The 17,220-nt window shown below is 41.4% G+C and overlaps 1 protein-coding gene across 1 annotated transcript in view; it reads left to right on the forward strand.

Moving 5' to 3' along the window:
- Nucleotides 1-3,890: 3,890 nt before the first annotated feature.
- large1 (LARGE xylosyl- and glucuronyltransferase 1) overlaps nt 3,891-17,220 on the forward strand; it is a 144,250-nt gene continuing 130,920 nt past the window's right edge. The window contains exon 1 of the mRNA XM_085769398.1: nt 3,891-4,545. The gene's annotated coding sequence lies outside the window, so the exon portion shown is untranslated. The remainder of the gene's footprint in view (nt 4,546-17,220) is intronic.

Consider the following 17,220-nt stretch of genomic DNA (forward strand, 5'->3'; position numbering starts at 1 on the left):
CCACCAGCAGCAGCATAGCATTAAAGTAGGCTGCCACCACTGATCCCCACTCCTATAGGTCTCCACCTCGTAGTCCAGAGCCAGCAGAAACACTGTCGCGCGCGGAATCCTCTAATGTTGATTTCACCTACAAAGACGCTGCTTAGACAGGGGACTTAGATTTCACCTCATAAAATTGCATAGTGGAATTACAGCAATATAGGAAGGTGATGCAAGGCAAAGAGAGCCAAGAAGCAGACTGAGGTTCAAATGTAATTGATCAAAGCTGGAGGTGGGCTGACTGGGGACTGAAAACCTGCGCAGTTCAAACCTGAGCTCAGGGCGATTTTGTCTCTCTCTTGATTCAAAAAAAAAAAAAAAAAAAAAAATCAAATAGGTTGATTTAAAACTTGTGAACAATCCCCTCGAGGCACAGACAACATCAAAAACCAAAATAATAATTAACAGTTAACTGTCAAACTCCTTTGAGCTGCTGTACAAATTATGTAAGGGTGCCTTTTAAGCAAAGAGAGTCTGTTCTCAGGAGGCTTCAGACACTTCATATCCTCCAAAAGATCAAAAAGCTTTTTTTTGTTAGTCTCAAAAATGTAACAGATTGTTTTGTATTTAATAATAATGTAAATAATAATGTAAAGTTATTTTCATGTCATTGTTAATATGTGTTTTAAGGATACGTTGTGATATTTTAATGGTATTTAAATGTGTAATTCAAACTTTTTCACATTTTGTTATGTTGCAGCCTTATGGTAAAATCATATTCCTCTCATCTCTCACCATCTCAATCCCGTAATAACAACGGAAAAATATAACTTTTGAAATGTATTAAATGAAAAATTGAACTTTACCTAGTATTTAGTTGAAGAACCTTTGCCAGGTATTACAGTGACAAACGCTGCACATCTGGATCCGGTCACTTTTTTGCTGTTTTGGATGCTTTTTTCTCTATAAAGCTTCCCCTACAGTTCTGAAGTACATATTTTAAAACACTGTGGTAAAAAAAACACAGCTGACCCTCCCTCCCCCCTGACCATATCCATTTGTCTTCAATGAAACCAGCTAGGTAACGTAATATATCATACAAGTTTTACGATGTGTATATTTGTGTAGTCTTATCTGATATAAACAAGAGATTATGGGGTGAGTTTGTGTCGTTGTGCCATAAAGCAATGTTTCTATGAGACGTGGTCTGGGAACCGGGTCGGAGGCTCTGATCTTGCCAGGTTGGTTTTCGACAAAGAGACTCCAGGCGGAAGGCAGTAAGGCTCCATTCTCCCTGTAACAAGTCATTTATGGTAACCATCACAATCACTACAAAGATGGTTAATTAAGGTAAAAATCCTGCATTGTTCCTCTTTAACACAAATGTGTGATTGTCTTTTTGAAAGGTGAACCTGCAGCCAGTCAAGTCTGAGATCCTGAGCGCTCTGGATCAGGTTTTTCATTAAGGATATCTCTGTGCTTTCCTCCATTCAATTTTCCCCATCCACCCTGACCAGTCTCCATGTCCCTGCTGCTTAAAAAAGCACCCCAACAGAACGATCCTGTGATGAGCAGTGTCTGCTTTCCTCCAGATAAGATACTCAGAACTGAGACCGACTCAATCTTGGTCTCATCAGACCAGAGACTCTCGATTCTCACCGCCTGAGAATCTCTTACTCTTTTTGCAAACTCAGCAGACTTTCATGCATCTTTCACTGAGGACAGGACAGGCTTCCATCTGGCCAATCTCCCATAAAGCCAAGATCAGTGGAGAGCTGCAGTGACCTTTTGCCTTTCTGGAAGTTTCTCCCTTCTCCACACAATCATCTCTGGAGCTCAGCCAGAGTGACCATCAGGTTCTCATGCAGCCATCACTCGTACCAAGGCTCTTCTCCTATTGCTCAGTTTGGCCGACAACGTTGAACTTGTATATTAACTGAAGAACAGACTCTTCAAACTAAGATAAACTTTACAGACTACACAGCGTTTGAATCTGATAAACTGCAGAAAATGAATTAACACATTTAAATCAAATAAATAAGACAGACGTTTACACAATGGAACATTTCACATAAGATTTGCTTAATCTGTTCCACAAATCTAAATCAACCAAACTAAGACAGAGGTTTACACAAGTGATATTTAACCGAGATACCATGTGGTAATGTTGAAAGAATAAAAAGATGTATATTGACAATATAGTCTGATGACAAATGCAGCAGTGTGATTAGGCTACTGTATGCAACTGTCACTGGGTTGCTTCCATCTACATAACTCTTTTTTTCAGCTTTGTTTAATTTCTGCTGTCTAAAAAATATCTGCAGCATCATTCAGTCCCTGAACTCACTCACGCACAGTCTTATCTCTTCAGCAGAGCTGTGATGTTCAGCACACAAACGTCAAGGCCTTATGGGAAATGATGTTCATTAAATGCAGCTAATATTAAAGGCTTTACTGGAGAAAAAAAATAGAAGATTAATATTTAATAATTTGACTTTGAATTTGACAATTTTCTGCACCAGCATCAATTTTCTAGCAGGTGATTTTTGTTGGCAGACACATGATCTGGGACACTGGGACATTAGTGTGCATTCATTTCTGTAGGCTACATATACTGTGTATTTATACCACATCGAGGGCCAAGTGAACGCTTGTGCAAGTGTGAAATGATTGCTGTGCCGTTTCCTCTATAGCTTTCAAATTGTCTCGGCCCAGTGCTTCTTCAGACCGAGGCTCAACCAGCTGGGCAAAGTGGCCAAATGCCAGACTCTGTAGCCTAAGAGGTCCCAAAGGCCCCAGATTAATTGTGTGGCAAAGTCTGTGGTAATTTGATTTACTGATAAATATGATCCAAAATGGAAAGGCTTTTCAGTGACTCCTCCATTTGTAGCTACCTCATCTTGGGGGCTTCGTCTTGTACAGCGGTACCTGTGTCAACCTGTTGCATTTAAAGGGGAACTACAGTATTTTCGCTGTTTTGCTAACCCTCCTCCCGGCCATGTGCATTTGTTTTCAAATCAAGCAATCAATGGAGTGGTGGATAACGTTATTTATTACATGGCTCTATTGAATGCTGCTCTCTGATTGGTCCAGCGCTGCGTTCTGCGGTCCGTTATTTCTGAATAACAGACTGTCGTCAAATGACCCTTGCTAGGGACGCCGCTCGGATAAGAAAAAAGAAACTATGCAGGATATTTACAAATTAATTATTTCACTCGTAAACCGTGTATAATAAGCGGGGTAATGTATTGGTCGGTTGTTATGGAGAAATAAACGCTTTCATGTTGTAGGACCGTTCCATACAACCTGTCGGGGTTTATTTCTCCATAAGAACCTCCAAACTATACATTTGCATATCATAAGTGTTATGGTGCATATTTGTGTAGCGTTATCTCACAAACCAAAGGTTATGGCCGGGTTACGAGGCGCATTTGTGTCACAGTGCTGCCGTGACGAGAGCTGGGACAGCGGGTCGGCGACACTGAACTTGCAAGTTGGTTTTCAGCCAAGAGATGCAGATAGCCTCTATTCTCCCTGTAGCCAGTTACAAGTCATTTATTTAACCATCACAATTACTACGAAGCTGTTTAAGACGAAAATGTAGCATAAATCCTGCATATTCCTCTTTAACATTTTAGTTGAGTATGCTCATATAGTAGCCTACTGTAGCTATAGTGCATATTATTTCATACATTTACATTAATCATCCTATTATCAAACTGTGCAGGGGAGGACACATGGACATAATGGGGACACTCTGCTCTCCTTTAGCCTCGGAACAAACTAGTCCCCAGTGTATCAATCCTGTGGTCCAGTCCAGACTCCAGTCCGTTATGATCCACTCCCTTGTATCCTCCGTCCCCCCTCTCTGAATGCGGCGCTGTGATTGGTCGCTGCCTGCTTGTCAGGAAGAAAGAGCTGCTGTGTTGAGAGGCCGAAAAACTCAGACACAACCAGGAGCTGGACGGCGGCGGAATACCTCCACTGGCGGAATGGATATATATATAGCTACACTTCACAGGACACTGGCAAGATTCTGCTTTTTAAGTCGCTGAGCGTCACCGACCGAGTCCCTCCGCTGCTTGTTGTGCCGCCGAGGCCGCCATGGTTGTGTTGTTTCTCCCCCCTCGGACTGTTAGTGTGTGTCGCTGCCTTCTTCTACTGGTCGCAGTAATCCAGACCCGCTGCCGTTAACGAGACTGAAAGCCGCCGTGTCGCGACACACTTGCCTGAGATTTGAGTCCTTGAGGGGAAACACCACACACACACATTCACACACTACACACACAGCGTCTCCGGCTGTTGTCGCGGCCGGTAAACCGGAGCTGACAACCCGCCGCCGAGTCCTCCGGACCTCCGTAAACAACCAACACACGGCTCTACAACTACATGGAACAAGTCAGCGGCGCGGACCTTTTTTCGTCTCTTTTTTTTTTGCGCAAGAACTGTTCTGACTGAGCCGAAGCAGCACCGTGGCTTTCTATCACAGTGGATTTTATAGCTATAAGACCCCGGCGACCCAAAAAAAAGCAGCAGTTTTGAAAGCCTCTCTCGTCTCCGCATCAGGTGAGTGCAGTCCGCAGTTACTCACGTCTGACTACAGCTACAGCCTCAGCAGTCCCGCTCTAGCTGCTCTAAACCCGCGATATTTTTGGCACGACTTGTGTCCACTTATCATAACCTTAAAAAGTCCTTGCGCTGAAAAAAAATGTCCATAAACGCCACTATTGCTCTCCTCTCTCTGTGTCTCTGTATGTGTGTGTGTGTGTGGTGGTTAAGAAGAGCGCAGGGAAGCGACGCAGCACATTTCTGGCTTTATCACCCAAACCTACAGAAACCAGTGGAGAGGAGAGGAGAGGAGAGGGGGGAAACGGTTCTTTAATCCTCCTAAACAACATGAGATAAAGGAGGAGGGAGGGGGTGGTGGTGGTTGGGGGGGATTACAGCATATGGGCTCGTTCGGTCCAAACCTGTTTCCCAGCTGTCACATCCTGTGACTCCTCCTGCTTTAAAGAAATCTGGATAAGCAGCAGCAGCAGCACCGTGGCAAATCATTTTTCCCCATTGTCTTACAAGTAGCCTATGCTAATTTATGCCCCCCCCCCCCCCCTTCACTTCTAGCGGATGGCAACAGTTGCACAGACAACTGCAGCTACACTAGTCTGTGACACCCTGTACTAATAAGTGGCAGCAGGGATATAGCCTAACGCAAAGGATGTGTATTTCATCTTTTACCACTACTATCAGTAAGTAATGATATTGCACAGTATTCACAATAGAGGCTACAGTTACACACACACATATAGAAACTATTTTTTGTTTCTGTTTTATAGATAACAGTCGCACAAACTGTTTTGCTGTGACTCACCAAGCTTGAGTTGTAGTTATTTGAGATCAGTTCACACAGACTTGTCTATTATTTTTCTTTGAGTCTGATTCTGCATTCATTTTCATGCTGTCCTGTGAAAAGCCTTTAGCTGCCTGCGTCTCGGACCGAACTGTAAAAATGTACACCGCATTTTTCCTGTCTGGTGGTTCAACTAAGTTGTAAGTTAATGGCTTCTTTCATCTAAATCCCCAGGGGATGGTTACGGAGCGAAGAACTGAGGCAGGAAACAAACAAACTAACAAAAAGGGAAAAAAAAGGTCAATGTTACAATCCACACCATAGGTCAATCAGTAATGATCATTCATAACAGCTCTCTGATTATTTATTCAAACTTTTAATCTTGAAATGGCACATATCGACTGCAAGCTCCCAGACTCTCAGTGATGATTTCTTCCCAATTGATAATATTTTATTTTGATTAAACATTTGGTCAATAAGATGTTTTCTGTCTTGTGCTTGTAAAAGGGCTTCAGTGAGTGATTTTTCTGTTGTTTGACTGATCGATTAATCTGCTAATCTTTTTTAGCTCCTCCCCAGAGGTCAAGCCCTTGTCTGTAATCTGCCTCAGTTGTCGCACCAAGAGTCCAAAATAAATTGGAAGTCGGTTTATAAACGTATAAACAGAGAAAGGCAGAAAACTGTTATACTTGTGAAACTGAGATTTGGCGCTTTTGACTAATGTAGTGCTGTTTAATGTGTGAAAAATTAACATTTAATTTCAGCATTGCCACTGGCACCAAAACATGTACTGTATATTTAGTGTAGATAGGACACATCTATTTACCTATTACTGTCAGATGAAATATGAATGCCATGAAACTTATGGTAACATTAGGTATTTGAGATATTGGTATGAATTAGAACAGAGAGATATATTCATCAGCAGCTCATTAGTTATAATAATAGTTAATATTAGATAATACTGCAAGATGTATCCTAATGTAGGAGCTCTTTGTCAATATAATACTTCAGTTTAACTTTAACTGCATAGTGTTCTCCATTCATAATTTATTTCAAAGAAAATGAATGAAACCAGGTATGAACTTGCTTCATTCTACCTTGACTGTCATGCCAGGATCAGACTACACAGATTTTCACACTAATAGTTTGTCATGGCCAATACATTTTCAGCGTTGGGCCCAATTATGAATACGGCGAACGACGAACAGACGCGTAGTGTTAAATAACTGAAGAACAATGATTCTGCATCTAGGACGCTCCACAATGCCCCGATGAAAAGTCTAGTATTTTTGCCTTTCCCTGCCTAGTTTGACATCTCCTACGACGTGAACCTTGATGTTGACCAATAGGATGACAGAGTGCTCTGACGCGTTTACACACAGTGAAGGTACGTTAGCTCGCTTCAATACGCAATGTTAATGGTTTTAAAAGTGAACACATTACCTCACGTTGTCTCTGAAGGAGACCAGACCCAGGAATGGGTCCGCATTGTTTCTTTCTAGGGCTGTCCCCAAATAGACCAAGCACTGGTTGACCAAAAAATCATTAGCCGACCAAAATTTCATTGGTCGATTGGTCATAGGAAAAAAAACAAAAAACTTTTGGAGCCGTGTCTTGTCAGAATTAAGTCAAAATCAATATGACTGAACTGTATATGAAAGGCTATGGGGCTTTTATTTTGAAGGGCCAGATACAGGAAGTCGTGACACTTGACTCTTTTTTGCTATTGTTTTTTTTTTTGTCAAAAGCGACTTTTTCCGATGTTGTTACTCCGATGTTGACTCCGACGTGGAAGCACGTATCACCGCTGTTTTCAACGTTTAGCGGGTGCTGCCGTGAGCCCCGTCCCCGTCCCACAGCGCTCACCGGCGGTCAGTATCACAGTGTCATGGAGCAGATCCATGATAGTCCCCACTGCAGTCAGAGACCCGCACCGCGGACCCCCCACCTGTCTTACACAGTCACTTACCCTCCTCATCTACTGTGTTTATTGGTGATAAACGGGCATACTGCCGGTAATAACGGTTAAACCAGACCGGGTTGTTGAATCTAGCATCACATAGTTTGACGGTAGCCGTCATTGACAGTTTCTTGGTACGCCTCCCTGATGACCTATGAACTCGTGCATGGTCATGGTCGATGATTGGTTGGGGTCATACTTGAGTGTTTAATCTGACATGTTGACATCCTTTCATGTAGTCTGATGCCATAATATCCATAATGTGCTTACTGTACCTGAAAAGACGGCGAGGAAAGTTCCCCTCAGATGCTTTGATCTGATGAGTCGATAATCAGTTGACAATCCATCCTTCCATCCATCCATCCCTGGAAATGGCGTATCATCGTTATATCTGTTTGTCTTCATTAATGAGCATGGAGGCAGACTCTTCAGGGGATGTATGGTGGAACAGCAAACAAGCCTGTTCTGTCCACTGCTTCATTGATTTCCCCATTCAGGCCCGCCGGCGTTAAACAGCCACATTTCAGGTGATGCACTCATCACCATGTAATCACTGGAGATATTGTGGAAGTTGATACCCCCTCCGCTGGAGGTAAGCTCACACTCTGAAACCACCGCTTTATGAGGATGACGGGGGAAATCACAATTTAGAATAAACTTTATTGATCAGCGCGGGACGCCATTCCTTGCTAGACGTAGTGTGGTAGCGTGCAGTTGTTGTTGTTTTTGAATCGTGACTGGTTGGATTTCATCGTCTGGGGACTTGTCTCTTCACTAAACAACACTAACAAAAGGCTTCATCCTCCCAGACAGTATATGTTGTCCATCATACTGCACGCTGATGCTCTACCACTACAATGAAGATGATAGACAAGTGGTTAGCTGGAGGAAACTGACACTTAGTGATAGTATGAAAGTATTTGGTATCTGAGTATTTTACTGAACTGAATGGGGCAGTAGAAGGCAATAAACCTGGACTTCATTTAATTTAATGCCATTTTCTTGTGAGTCACACACAAAGTTACCCCATTATGACTATTACACTGTAGACTATAGGGACACGGCTCGTAATCAACCAACTTAGACATTGATATTTGGTGTGTGGTGTTGCAGAGCGGCAAATCTGACTCCAGCACTTTTTGGTTCATCCATTTATAGCAGTCTGATTTTTAACTCTGGTTTATTTTAGTTACTGCAGTGGAACTGACAAGCCTGCATGGGACACGTCTTGCACCTTCTGCTGTTGTGTGTGTAAAGCAAATACATTTTGAAAGCAGTGCAACATTTTTTTTTACTGAAGGTTGGATAAAACAGGAGACACACACTTGTCATATGTGTTTGTCTATATATTTTCAGCAGAAACGTTAAGATAGAGTCAAATTTTGACATGCCCACATTTGCATATCAATCAAATCCTACAACCTCCATAATCCTCGATGATGAACTCTGTTATTTGCTGGTACATAGTTACAAACACATGACTGGATCTATTATCATTACATGTATGGATATCAAGGTAAATGCAACAGTTAATTGTAAAATGGCATTGGGTGTTGGGGGTTCAAGAGCGTTTTAGAGAATCTGTTATAGAGATAATCCAAATTCTTTTGAACCACTTCTCCTATCTACTTCAATTTTGCAACTAAATTAAATTATAAATGACCAAAAACTCGATGATTCATTTAAGATGTGTAACCAGCCTTTGTTGTCTGTGAAGGCAGAAGCAGCTTTTGAGTGTCGGCCTAATAATGCTCGCAACCTGCAGATAAAATTAGAAGAACAAAGGAAGCCGTGAAACGTTGATTATGTGACACGGTGAATTAACACTCGCAGCCCCCGCCGCCGACTTTGCGCTTCACACTTTATTTTTTTATGAGTTATTTAATTCCAAACACCGGAGGTCCTGAACTCTGACGGAGAAAGATGCTGAAGTTGAAAAGTTCAGACGGAGGATTCAAGAGGCCTGATGCTGATGTGACTCGATCAGCTTTATAGCTGTCGCCTCCAAACTCCTCTGGTCTCATTTGTCTACGAAAACACACAAGGTCATTAACTGTGTGCAGACACATTGACGGAGAACAGATTAGCCACACACAACCAAGGGCCTGAAATGGATTTTGGAACTCGGTTGTAAATTCAGATAGTCTTATTTATTTGCAATTTCATCCCTTTAATTAGCTATAATTGTAATTATAAGGAGGCGAGAAGTATCTCATAATCTAGTGATGTTAAATGATTATTAATTTGTCCCCATAGGCCATACTGAGAGTTTGAAATTGAGCAAGCAGCGTCCCTGCTCACCGTGGAGTAAGTCCTCTTTACAAAGTCGCAAATATGACTTATTGGAAACGAAGCCACAACAAGTTAAACACAATACGACTGCAGCAGCAGTTCAGGGAGTGCAGCGAACGCAGGCGCTATAAGGACCCGCGCGCAGGGACGTGACTTACTTCTTAAAGATGTTTGCACAACTCAGAGAATATTCCCTTTTTCATTAAAGTTTCCTTTTTCACCTCTGGCTTTTGCGTTTTTGCGATCCCGGGACAATCTGTCTTGTGCTTTTTGACGTTTCATACCGCGAGCCACGCGGGAGAAAGTAAAATGGGAAGAAATGGGTCAGAAATGCAAATGATGTTCAGCAGTTTTCTCTTGGTCATGAAAAATTGGGACGGAATATATAAAAAGAGAAGCAAAAAAAAAAAAAAAATGTAGACAGCTGTCCCATTTTCTTTTCTTTTTATGAAATCGATGTTCAAAAAGACAAACTGCTTTGAGGAGGAATTTTAATTTCTGATTGTTCTGTTGACCACGTGAACCACAACTGAGTGTTTTCCAGGCGATTGGTTGGCAACGTGCTAATTTATTTATTTATTTATTTTTAACAAGTGTGTTTATTAATTTTTTCAGAATAAATATTCACACTGCAAGTAAAATACAGGTGCAGAACAAAGCTGTCACAATAAGGCTCATCTTAAATGATACAAACATCACAGGGCAGTAGCATGTGTTATTTACAAATATAAATAATCCATCATCTCTCTTAGAGAAAAGCATTTCAAGTAAAAAATAAAAGGAGCGGAAACCAAATAAACAAACAGACGTATAATAAATACATGGTAATTTCGTTTGTTGATGGCTTACATACAGGGGGAACATGCCTCCAATGCTTTCCTCCCCTCCAAGAACACCATACAAGATCTCCACATACTGTCAAAGATTAGATATTTACCCTTTAACGTGGAGGTGAGTTTTTCCAGTGCCACTGATAGTCCTGCAAGCCAGACACTAATATTTGGTTTAGTAGTGGATTTCCATGACTTTATAGTGTATTTGGAACGTGTTAATTTATTACTTGAAGCCAGGTAATGTGTGACTCTTATAGCTTTTCCTGAACGTTACAATAGACAGTTGCCAGTGAGATGTAGTGGTGTGATGGTTGTGCGCTGGTTCCTGGATGTGTGAAGGCAGTGGGGAATGGGGATGGGCCGTCAAAGAGATGCTGCTGAAATAACCTCTGACATCCACTCTGAATGGAATGGCCCTTTTTCTTTCATCCTCATTCTGCAGTCGGCGGCGGTCACATGGATGTAATTCAGGGGCTGGTTACCAGCCTGGTTTCATGGCTGCTTACCACCGACGTGTTTCTGTCTCACGCAAGAGCAAAACTGTCAATCAGCCGGCAGCAGCTGAGGGTTGAATGTAGAGACACTCAGCTCGGGTCCTGTGGTCTAAGTTTATGTGCATATATAGAATATATATTGAAAGAGATGCACAGGTGAGGCACACACCTACAGGACAGTAAAGAGTATTTCTTTATGTGAAGTATCTAATGTTAATATTTCCCTTCAGCTTCTCTGTGCCGTATCATTTCATCTAATAAGCAGTGTAGTGAATAAGGCGTCTCTCCTCCAGCTGTAACTATCTACTGTTGCTGTTAAATTACAGGATCATTTTCCTCTGAATGTGATGCCATGAATGAGACGTCGTAACGAGTGACAATGCTGCTGTAATTTAACGTCTGGGAGTCACGTAAGTGGCCGAGCTGCTTTTAACAGAGAGGTCAGAATCAGCAGTGTGTATAGGTCAGACCTGCTACATGTCTGATACCAATGTTGATGCAGTCGTGTAAAAATGTGATCTCGGTAAGGTTGGATAGCGTTGGTGTGTTTCCGTGTGTGTAGACAAAGCTGACACTGCTGATGTGTCGTTGATGCAACGTCTTTGGCTGAGGCTCGGAACGAGGTAACTGTTTTTGTCATTGTTGTCGATTATCAATTATCATCTGTTTCGCACAAAGAAAATATTACCAGGCAAATAATGAGCTAGTTTTTTTTGCAAAGTATCTCTCTTAGATCAGTTTACAAAAACTATTTTCCCTTCAAAAATTATTTACACTCTGAGAATAATAACAGCAGCTGTGTTTCACCCTTTTCTTTATTTATTCATACCATGTCTACGGTTTGAATGATTGAATATTCAGCAAGTTAACATGTAACATGTGAGCACACGGGAACTGAAGTTCCAACACCCTAGAATAATGAGAAATGTGTCTAGTTCGAATTCATAAACACCTTGTAAACACTGTATTGATTTCTTTAATTTATAATTTCAGATGAACAGATTTATCATAGAGTTATACAAGGGGTCAAATAATACCATATTAATATATTAAGAAATATGGTAATCCTTTCATTTACATTCCGCCAATTATGTGATGATATCAAGAAATAGCCAAAAAAAAAACAAGTAATTGCGTCGTAATGTCTAGAAATAATGGTCAATTTCATAGTAATTTTGTGAAATATAGCCAAGAAATAGTGATTGATTGCATAGAAATAGCCCAGAAATAACTGATTGTAATTGACAAAGGACTTGGTGGAGAAAAATTCTGGCCTTTCCCAAAAAAATTCCAAGTATGAAAAGTATGCGTAATCTTTTGCCTTCATGAAAAACTTGACATTACTATGATTTCTAGGCTATTTCTTGATATTACTACGCAATTAATTGTTATTTCTTGACATTATCACGTAATTATCATGTAATTAGTGGCCTGTAAATTAAAGGGTTACCAAAAATATATATTACAATATAATGTAGTTGTACACAGCAATGAACACATCTCAAGTGTTTATTAATGTACATCACCAGTCAGTGATTCTGACATTTTCATTTGTAATATTATTATAGAATATTATTCCAGCTGTGTTTTACTGGATTATCATTCTCTTATCTCTTTACATCAACCTCCACTTATGGCTGCCTCCATGGACGTTCCATCCACTGATAGCTTTAACAGGTATATGATTAAATTTTTTTAAGACCACATGTTACTGTGGTAGAAGCTGATTATACATGCACCGGCCACTGTGCTGCCTTAATTGTCTGCTCAGATTTGACGTGCAACCTGACCTGCAGCCAATTAGCATCCCACAAACAGAAGTTAGCGCTTTGCCTGGTCATCGTTTTCTTAATGCACAGCCCATCATGCCTGCCATGCGTGCTAGCAGGGCTGATAAGCTATCTGTAGGCTATTTAATAAAGATAGAAAATGATGGGGGGGGGGGTCAGGGGGTGCACCAGCTTCACTCCTCCTCACCTGACCCCTTTAGCTCATTTCTAAACAGATGGACATGCTGTTGCATTGATGCGTAGGTGCTGGCAGCTACATGTCTCATTGGAGGTGCGTAGGAATTTATCCTCAGCATTTTGGAACCGGTTCTAATCTAAAGCTGCTTTTCGATTCCCAGCTCTAACAGTCAGGCTAATTGGTACTGATGAAGGTCAATGTCTGTCAGAACAGGAAATACAGTCGAAAGTTTGTGATACTATTAAGCTTTAATGTCGGTGGCATCAATTTAGAACTATATTTTATTGGGGTTATTTTTACCACCGTACTAAAAAATCAGATCAGTCATTTGCCATAAGCCGTTTGTTGATCTTTGGGTGAATGTTTTTTTTCTTTTCTGTTTTATGTGCGATCATCACTCTGAAATGCTGCTCAGTGACCCATCATTAAGTCGGACCGCTGCAGCTACTGAATCGAAACCATCTTGTTAAATGTTGTAGTTTTCACAAAGGGGAGAGTGTCGGAGTAAAAACAGTCTGCGGTTGGAGGAGTTGCCTCCCAGGTGGATCAGTGAAAAATGATCCAGGCATTTTAACATCAATGAGTGTACTCACAAAGCAGTGTGGTGTGACTGCTGTGTATGAAGTGAGGCCTGGACTATAGAGTTAACAAACTAAATGTTGGATAAACAAATGAACTCGTTTTTTGAATCGGGACCAGTGATAAGATCTGGAGTTTGGAGTTGAACGTGGAGCCGGGCCAGCTGCTGGGACGATACAGTCCAATTAACATGGAGAACTCTGAATACAGGCCAAGGAGCATGTTGCGCCGTGCTGTGCCAGGCTCGCTTCTTTTGAATGTAGGCGAGGTATTAAAACATATTTCTGAAAAGTTAGAAATTAGAACATCAAAGCTTAATCAGTGATTTAAAACTGTTACATTTCCACTACATCAAAACCTGCTTGAAACCACCTTTTTTTTAATCAGTTTTTGTGCATTTAGGTTCACAGAGTTTTATCCCCCACAGCACAAACAGCTCGTTTAAGTTTAAGTTACGAGCGGCGGCTTCACACAGATGCCAGTTACATTACTTAAAGAGGAACTATGTGAGATTTTTACCTTAATTAAACAGCTTCATAGTAATTGCGATGATTAAAAGACTTACGGAAATGAAGCCTCTCTGCCTTCCAGGTGGTGTTTCTTGGCCGAAAAACCAACCAGATCAGAGCCTCCGACCCGATTGTCCCAGATCTCATCTCGGAGGCACCACAACACAAATATGCCATGTCGTCCGATCCATATCCTCTTGTTTATGGCGAATAAGACTACACAAATAACACATAAAGCATAATCCACCGCTCCATGGATTTGCCGTCTCGCCGGTTTCCTTGAAAATAAATGCACATGTCCAGGGGCGGAGGGAAGAGCGTTAGAAAAACATTGAAAAAGTGACTGGACTTGCAGAGTTCCCCTTTAATGTGCTAATAACATGACCGTCAGGAGCATTAAAGATGTACTTCAGCTGTGTGGAACTCACCTGCTTCCCTGCCATCAGTGGAAACCATGTGTGATCCGTGTGTTCCAGTTCGGATGCATCATCGTTTCTATGGACACGGCGGCTATCCCACATGGCCACCTGCAGTTTTACAGCTCTACATGAATTTCAACTCGGTTTCCCACAGTTCTCACTCTCTGATACATGCATGCGTGACCAGTAACACTCTCAGGGGTGATGTTTGCTACAGCACCAAATGTATACAGCATAAAAAATGAAATGAGAAGCAGTTTTTTTCCCGTATAGATTTGGTTTTGCACTATAAGCTGTACAGACTAGATGACCCCCTGTAACCTAGACCTGTTATCAGCTTTTTGAGTTGATATTTTTGGAAAACCAGCTAGACTATTCTAACTCTGCAGGGCTCTAATATTTGGATTTCTACCTCGCTTGAACACTGTTATACTGGTATTTCAAGTGTATATTTGTCAGAGCACTAAGTAGCTTGGTCTGCCATTAAACTGTCACTAAACCTCAATATTTCTCCATCGCAAATATTGACTGAACAAAGAATGATTCAGCGGATTAAAAATCATCATCTGCTGATAGTAGGTTTTACATTATTTCCCATTAATTGCCGTTGACTCACTATCATTGTGTAAACATTATATTTTGAATGTTTTGTGTTTTTTTTCCCCAATGCCTTTGTGTAATTACATATATTAGTATGCGGCTGCTGGCTGTTCACACCAAAGTTGAGCTCCTATTCATTAAACTCTATATTAGAATTTGATTCTGTTAATGTAGATATACTGAGAATGACCTTTGTGCACCTGACAGAGTCGATATAAACACATCGGGTCCAGTATGAATAGTTCCTTTATCTTTTATTAAGGTTGCGTGGCAACAAGTGGTATGGGAAACATTGCCTTTTCATCTGAGGAGTCTTACAGATCTCCTGTTACTTTGGCATAAAGGCTGTCACTGCCAAGGGCTTGTGCTATTGATTTTTACAGAGGAGGAAAGCTATTGACTCACTGGGACCCAGTACACCCAGCTGACACCCAGCTGCTTCTATAGAGTTTTCTCTCTTTCTTATAGGCTTTGCTGCACTATTTACGTCCTTGTGTCTCTGAGTTACTAACACAGTGGTATGTCTTCTCCTTCTTAGTTCACAGCGTTGGTTTGTCCATCTATTTTGTCCTGCTAAAGCACAGACTCCTTATTAGAGCTGATGAGGGCGATGACTACTGACTAATCCTGATGTCATGAGGCTAATGGGTGTGTACAATCAGCAAGACGAGGATAGCCAGGATGATGTAATGTCCAATTGCAGTGGGTGAAAACCCTAACAAGACCTATTTTGTGCTGTTGTGCAATAACACAATGGAGCCAGGTGTTACATGGCGTCAGTTTAGTGAAGCTAATGAGTTGCATCAGCCTGAAGAGCTAATAGTCAATGATGGATGGAGGAAATAAAGCAAAAATAGGACTCTGGGTGCAGGGTTGAGAACATGAGCAGACAGACTGTTTATCTGTCTGGTTGACGTCTCAGTTTGAGCCGAGGGAGACTGAGATCACATGCCAATACCGACGCTGATACCGTTTTATCGGTGAAAGAGATCATCCAATCCACGGTCGATACGGATAATTTTTGACGTGCTTTGCTGATTGCGTGTGCTGTATCGGTCACACACGATTTGTAAAAGCTCCAGAACGCCAGCATGTTGTGTCGTTGTCAGTGCAGTGGAGAAGGCAGGAGATGGGAGAGTATGAACCAGGTCACCAGAGAGGAGGGAGGAATGGGATGGAGGGGAAGGAAAAAAAGTTATGGAAAGCTCCACAGGGTATAGGACATGTTGGACTGTCTGGATCAGGCTTGTCCAAAATGTTCCACAATGGGCCAACCAATCAAGAGCACACACAGTTAGACCAATCAAGAGCTCAAGACTTGAGACGAATTGATTCAATGAGTCAAATCAGGTATGCTGCTGCTTGGCTAGAACAAAGACCTGGGGTGTTCGAAACCGCATACTACATACTTTCCATACCACAGTCATCGATCAGACAGTATGCAGAGCATTTACACTGCAGCATACTACATGATAACCCATAATGCATTGCACTCCTACCCAAGCCGAAATCAGCAGGCTGAAGCTGATTTCATTTTGGCTCTATAAATATATCACTTTATAGACATTTCAAACATTTTTAGGCGAGAAAGTAGCCGTTTAGATCCCCAGTGTGCTGTTTACAATTTTTTTTGGACGAATTCTGCGCTACTCAAGCTAGCCCTAGTGAGCAATGCACAAAATAAAACACCTGTTGCCCTTTATTATACAGAAAACCATAAGGTTAGAATTTGTGCTATTACTTTTAAAACAGGAAGTGAACCTATCCTCGATGTAGCTAGCTTGAAACCGCCGTTTTGACTGATCTTGTCCCGTTAACGGTATTTGACTGTTCAAGCCGTCCAGTTGCTAAAATACTTCACAATTTACTCAAATTTGTATTGTTGTGGCATATCAATTTGGCTCCACACATTCATTTTTTTTTATTTTCTGTTGTCGTGTTCGCATCTTGGGTAATTTGAGTGTGAGTAGCAAGCTCGTAATGCATACTCAACATTCTGGCGAATCTAGGATGCCATCCGGGAACTTCTCGCAAACTCAAAATGATGTCAGAGTTAGTATGAGTAGTAGGAAAGTACTGTATGCGGTTTCGATCACACCCCTGTAGCCACATGGCCCTTTGTGGAATAGTTTGGACGTGCCTGGTCTAGATGCTATAGCTTTTACAACTAAACAAAGCTAAACAACACCATCAAACAGAGCATGTATGTAGATGTTTTGATCAGAGTATTATGATTT

The sequence above is a fragment of the Trachurus japonicus genome, chromosome 23 (assembly GCF_045865225.1).
Source record: "Trachurus japonicus isolate A0001 chromosome 23, Traja_1.0".
Taxonomy (NCBI): Eukaryota; Metazoa; Chordata; class Actinopteri; order Carangiformes; family Carangidae; genus Trachurus; species Trachurus japonicus.